The 7,018-nt window shown below is 37.1% G+C and overlaps 1 pseudogene; it reads left to right on the forward strand.

Moving 5' to 3' along the window:
• The first annotated feature begins 5,765 nt into the window (after positions 1-5,765).
• On the forward strand, positions 5,766-6,188 carry LOC143439527 (small ribosomal subunit protein uS8 pseudogene; annotated as a pseudogene).
• Positions 6,189-7,018: the final 830 nt, after the last annotated feature.

The following is a 7,018-nucleotide window of genomic DNA, read 5'->3' on the forward strand; positions in this document are numbered from 1 at the left end:
TACAGGATATAAGTTACTGATTTAAAATTTCATAGTGAGAAAATACTAGCTCAAAGCAAGACAGAAAACTAGCTTGGATAATCCCATATTCTGCATCTCCATGTCTGATGTCAAAGTGTTTTTCATATCTTCAGCTCCTTCCATCTCTGTTGATTGCAACAAACTTCTTTCTCTTGGGCTTGTTCCACTCCCTGTTGGGTGCTTTCCTCAGTAGGTATCTTATGGCTCTAAGATTTCTAAGATCTTGGGGTGTCCAAGACAACTTCAACTTTACACTTTAACTTTACAGTCCTAGATCTACATATGGTGTTCTGAACTCCTCTGAAGGTCTTGGGTCACTTATTAATCTCTGTGCTCTGTAACACTTCAGGTTTTGGTTGACTACACTCCACTACTGCTGCTGTTCTTGGTGGTCATCTCATGGTACTGGCATCTCCAATATACTGGAGTCTTCTGCAAGTAGGTTTCTCCAATAGCCTTTCACAGTCTTTTTTAGGGTGCCAAACCTCGACATATTTTTATGACCTTTTCAGTCCTGGACCATCAACGGCAACTGAGGCTATACCATCATCAATGTCCTTTATTGGCCTCTCACAGTGCCAAGCCTCAGCTGCTCTCTATGAACTTTTTTTGTCTTCAAAACCAATACTACCTGGATGATTCTTACATATTACCAAGTCTGACTGTTAACATGATGTCTATCGCTGGAACATGGCTTCTTTGTGCTCTCATAAAATACTTTCCAAAAAATTTTACCCCAGTGATGCTGGTGTCTTCTTAATCACCACTGATTTATTAGCTCCAGCTAACCAGCATCAATAGTCCCAGTAATCACTTCTGACTTGACTATAAAAACGGAGCCACATGGCTGAAGTTAGAGAGTTCTGCTGCTTGCTGGGGATGGACCATGCCATCCTTGTTCTATTACATTTTTCACCACCTAAGATTGGCTGTCCTGGAACTTTCTCTATAGACAGGCTTTATACTCAGTGATCTGCATGTCTTTGTCTCTTGAGTGCAGGGATTAAAGGAGTGAACCACCATGTCTGGATCTCAGCTATTCTTTAATTCCCTTTCACAAGATTTTTATAACTTCTAGATTGTAGTTCATTTAGATATAGTCAGGTGGACAACTGAAAATAGCTATCACACTCTATTGCTTATTAATTTGACACACAACCATATCTTCTTACATACAAATGAAATCAATAACCAGATCATAATAATGCCTAACATGATATAACTATTCCTTGTTCAACTGCAAATCCAGAAAACAGTAAACTTAGTTGGGTGGGATCATGCCCTGAGTTCACTAATTCCTTTATTCTATTAAATATCCATGAACATAGGATTTAGCTCCATTCTACTTTCTCATGACCCTGTAATATTTGAACCATATGTTTTGTACTTTTCCTTTCTAAGCTTACTACATTTGATCAAAATGATCCTTCTAAGAGAAAACCACAGGAAAATGTCTGAACTACGCTTTTGTTGAAGCTTCCTGTCAGTGTGATTAGTCTAAATCTTTTACCTTAGCTTCAGGCACACTCTTCAGACAAGGGCAAAAAACATAATACTCACCAAAATATCACAATAATGATCTCTAGGCAAATTATGCTAGAGATAGCATATAGCCCAGTTATTGGTACTTACTTCTATCTTATTTTGGGTTTTACTGCGGTGAAGAGGCACCACAGCCAAGGCAACCTATCTATAAGACATTTAATTTGCGTTGACTTACAGTTTCAGAGTTCACTTACAGTTACAGGTTCAGTCCATTATCATCATGACAGGAAGTATGGAAGTGAACTGGCAGATATGGTCCTATAGAAGCCAAGAGCTTTTGATCTAAGGCACTAAAAGTCTGTCTTCAGAAGGCAACCAAATTTAGGCTCTCTTTTTACTTGGTGGAACCTAAGTACTAGGAGATCTCAAATCCCACCTACACAGTGATATACTTCCTCCAACAAGGCTACATGTATTCCAACAAAGCCACACCCCCAAAAGTGCCACTTCCCATGGGCCAAGCATATTCAAAATACCACAATAAATGGATAGATAGAAGAGATTTTTACATGTTTGTGTTTTGATATACAAGTTTCATCTCTTCATGTAAAGGTCAAGAACTATTACAGTTTCTTGCAAAGTGGAGAATAACTATACTGATAATATACAGCTCTTTAGAACCCAGCTGAATAGACAAAATGTTTGTGTTTCTGATATAGCACCTTAATTCATCATCTAAAGTTGGATTCACTGTGACTCTGAATATCAATTTAAATGATGCTTTGTCTCAAGGGCTGCATAAATGATAGACACACAGGCCTTTGTCCAGACTGACAGAATTTAAAACATTATGACTTGCTTTGTGTTGTTAAATTTATTATTAAATTTTTTATGGATAATGCTAGCCACATGCTTCCATCTTTGCTGTCTGTTTACCTTTTAATATATCAATGTCTGAAATTCAAACATCTTTGCAATTGTGTACTTGTTCTCTTTGTATCACTCACCAGTGGAAGGATAAGCAAGGGAAGATGTTGTGAATGAAGCTTAGTCCCATGTGTTACATATCTGGAAAGTAACTCAGGAACATTTTCTTTGCATTTGGAGGATACAGAGAATACAGATAAAAAATTGGAATCCCTGTATTGAGAGCTCCTGAAGAGTCATTGCAATTCCCAGGACCGTCAGAAAAGGAGCAGAGTTAGTAGAACATCCCAGGTGAGATGGTCAAACAAAAAAGAGTGTGAACACTGCTCCTATACATACTAAGAGTGCTGTAAGCCTAAAATACTGGGGTGACAAGAACATGGTTTGCTGGGCATGTAGTACAGGCAGATATTGGTGATATTAGGCCTACTGTCAACTATGGACCATGGGTAGCACAAGGCCTGAATTCATCCTATGTCTGACACAATGATATGTTTTCTCTATTACTGAAACTGGTACCACTTTGATGACTGTCTTGTGAGATGAGAAGAAAGAAATACCGTATCATCCAGCAAGAGAAATAGGAGTTTGAATGCCTTCTGAATCCAGATTCAATGGATGACTAGCCTGTGGTAGTGATATTTTGAAACACAAGGAAAAGAAAACCAATAAGTGACTCCTGAATTGCAACATAGCCTTTAGTTTTGACCAGGGATCAACAAAAGTGTAGTAGAGTTAAGGAGTCACAATTCACTCTAGATTTTGTGCTATAGTATAAATGAGAAATCTCATAGGCTCATTTGCCAAAGGGACTTATGAGAACAACTGAGTCACAGAAATTCTGGTTTAAACAATGATATATCTTTGGCTTATTTAGGTCTTTAGAAAAAGTTGAACTGTAGGAGATTGGGAGAATGGGGTCATTTGGGGTTTTTGAAGGTTGCCTTGCCCAGGCCACTTCCCATCCGTCTTTCATGCTGGTTTGTGGCTCTGCTTTTGAAGCTTTTGTGACATATTACTTTCACCACAATGAGGATCTGATTCACTTCAGACTCAGGTCAAGGGTGTCAGCTGACCCGGGTCTGGATTCATAAAAATAATCTATGTCTTCTGTTTCTCTATTACTGTTAAAAAAATCATTCTATAAACATATCTCAAGTAGAAGTGAAATAATAACATGGTAAAATGGGAAAGTTTACTTAATATCTTACTCCAGCTTCAAAACTACCATTTAGTTTATAGGAAGATAATGTCTGTGGAATATAAGAAGAAAAACAATTGGCTTTCATTGCCTTCTTTTCTGTCACATCCACATGCATAAACATTCTTGTCACAGAATCTGAGAGGTTGAGCATCAAGAAACAAATAATTTTCACCTAATTAAGACAATGAAATAGTATTTGAACTGTGACATTAGCTATGTTCAACACCATGCTAATCAGGGAATGTAGAGTTGTCCCTGTGTGGTATTTTACTTCTAGCTTCTGTCTTCCTCTTCTAGCTGTCAATTAAGTGCCTCTAATGAGGACACCAATGGTAGCTTAAAAACATTCCCTCTCTTGAGTATTTCCCCCTTGAGAAAGGTTATGTTATCATAACCAATGAATGATTTGGATAAAAACTGACTCTGTTTCTTGTAAATAGCAGTCACACCTATATTTTAGGACTTTAAAAATTCTCATCTATTCACAAGTTTTGCTTTGTAGTTGTCTTTGTAGTGTGAAGTTAACAGTAATTACATACAACCTTGAAAAAAGGTCTTATGATAAGAGCATGCTATGTTGAGAAAAAATATTTTGAGTTGCACTAGTTCTGTACAAATATACTGTAGCTAGTGGTGTAGAAAGATTCTGATACTGTAGAATAGCATCTATTTTAGCATACAAGAGTGCACACACATGTACTTTCACATTTATTTATGCATACATTCCTGTGCACAATACATACATAGATACATACATACATAATACATATATAGGCACACATATATGTACTTACATGTATGCAAGCACACATGTATGCACAGTCACATAGACACTGATATAAATACATGTGTACCCATACACTCATATGCTCACTCATGCATATACATTCAGGCACATAAATGAGCATATATATCCATATATCCATATACACATACACATATACACATATAAAAACTTGAATACATGTATGTACACATGTATACACATTCATACACACATACAGAGATATAGACACACTTACCTATACACACATGTGCACACAGGCATCTTAGACTTTACTGAGCTATTTGGCAGATAAATATTACCATCATTTTTTGGTTGTTTCAAAGTAAAGGTTACCCACATAAAGAACTGTGCCTTCTTGGATGCACAGTGACAACTTTTGTAGGTGTGTAAGATTAAAGAGAATATCATATGTAGAATCCCAAGAAAGCTGAAGTTTGCTTTAACACTAGAGACATATTTTCCATTAAAATATGCATTCCAAAATGTATTTCCATTCCTTTCATTCTAGAGCAGCGGGTTGGTAGAGTCCTGACAAGACTTAGTGTAATGTCCTGCAGTCTGTGCCCTCTGGATTTGCCCATTTCTAAATGTTTGAAATACTCTTGGTATATTTGATGCTGATCTCTTTGTTTAAGTAACCTTTTTTATCTTTCTCACGGGCAAACTACCTACTTAGGCATTTTTTTTACCTGTTAGTTTTCTCTCTTTTGCTATCACTTTAAAATAATTTTTATGTATGAACTACATAGCAAGCTCTCAGTAATGACTAAGTTGAATTAAGCTTCATTGTTATGTGTTCTTAGGCATTGCTGTGGTAAAATCCAAACAACTATCTGTGGACATTGATGTGAAAACTCCAGGTTAAATATGTTTTATACCAGTTATGTAACCTTATAAGATCTATATTCAAAATAGCTCAGATCCTGAATTGTAAAATATTGGCAATGTAAATTCAGTTAATTCTGGTCAGCATGGGAGGAATTATTATTTGGTGTCTCCTCTCAGAAGTAGCTGGGCATAGTCACACAGAAGGCTAACTACATCAGCAGAAAGCCTTTCTGGAAAGGTGCTAAGAATCTCTCTGGACCCACAGGATAAACCTGTCTTATAATTGATATGAATCTGAAAGGCTTCAATCTCCAAAGGAGCACAATTCTGCTGCCTGAGGACTTAGTACTAAGCTCAGGCCTCTCCAATAGCCTCTGATGTCATAACAGCTTCTCCCTTCAAAGTACATTTTCTTTGAATATCTATTTTAATGTGTATTCTCCAACTCCTCATGGTGCTCACGTATTCTACTCAAAGTAAGAAACAGGAAAGCAGCTCTTTCTGCCATCCTCCCTCTCTGTCACCATGGTGCGAATGAATGTTCTGGTGAATGCTCTCAATATCATCAATAATGCCGAAAAGCAAGTCAAACGCCAGGTCCTTATCAGGCCGTGTTCTAAAGTAATCATTTAGTTCTTAACTGTGATGATGAAGCATGGTTACATTGGTGAATTCGTGATCATTGATGATCACAGAGCTGGGAAGATAGTTATGAACCTCACAGGCAGGTTGAACAACTGCGGAGTTATAAGTCCTAGATTTGATGTTCAACTCAAAGCCCTAGAAAAATGACAGAACAATCTGCTTCCATCTCACCAGTTTGGTTTCATTGTGCTGACAACCTCTGCTGGCATCATGGACCATGAAGAGGCAAGACGAAAACATACTGGAGGGAAAATCCTGAGATTCTTTTTTTTTAATGTAAAGCATAAATAAAAAGCCTTCCTGGATCAAAAAAAAAATACAGGAAAGCAGAAGGCCATTCTAAAGATACTTTTACTTCATGGTGTCATATTGTAAAGAGCCCTGGAAGCCCCATCTCCAAGCTCTCAAAGCAGCTAAGTTTGATTCTACAGTTACCCCAGGCAGAGCCATTTGATGGATTAAAAAGTGTTTGTATCAAACTGACATCTGCTGCTGTAGGGAAACAATGAGGACATTTTAGGCATGTATTGAAAATGGAATTGGGCTTTGAGGCATTGAAATTAATGTCCAGGAAAAATAACAGCCATATTTGTGACTAAATATATTTATAGGTGTAGAAAAATAACACAATGATTTTTTCCTATAACGCAAAATGATATTTTACCAGTAGAAATGATATTGTCTTAATTTCAGTGATTATTTTAAAATACTATGATCACAGATGAGATGGCTCAGTGGATAGAAGTAATTCCTGACCACCTGGATGACTTATGTCCTTGAGAACCAAATGGTACACAGAGAGAACCAACTCCTAAAAGTTGTCCTCTGCCTCAAGTATGCCCTGGCATATTTGGAAGTGTGTGTGTGTGTGTGTGTGTGTGTGTGTGTGTGTAAAATAAAACAAGTTAAAGGCTGATGACAGCTCCAGTGCACAGAAGCATGAGTGTTAGATGAGAAGACCTGATTTTCCCCCATGAACGTCCTGTTAGATGTTTGTTTTTCTTGTTTTAAACCCTAAAATTAAGGACAGACTTTTTATTGTTTTTTTTTTTTTCTAGAATCCAGATATTTCCTACTAATATGTAATTATGGGTTGCTCGGCCACAAGTATACTTACATTC

Source organism: Arvicanthis niloticus, chromosome 27, assembly GCF_011762505.2.
Source record: "Arvicanthis niloticus isolate mArvNil1 chromosome 27, mArvNil1.pat.X, whole genome shotgun sequence".
NCBI lineage: Eukaryota > Metazoa > Chordata > Mammalia > Rodentia > Muridae > Arvicanthis > Arvicanthis niloticus.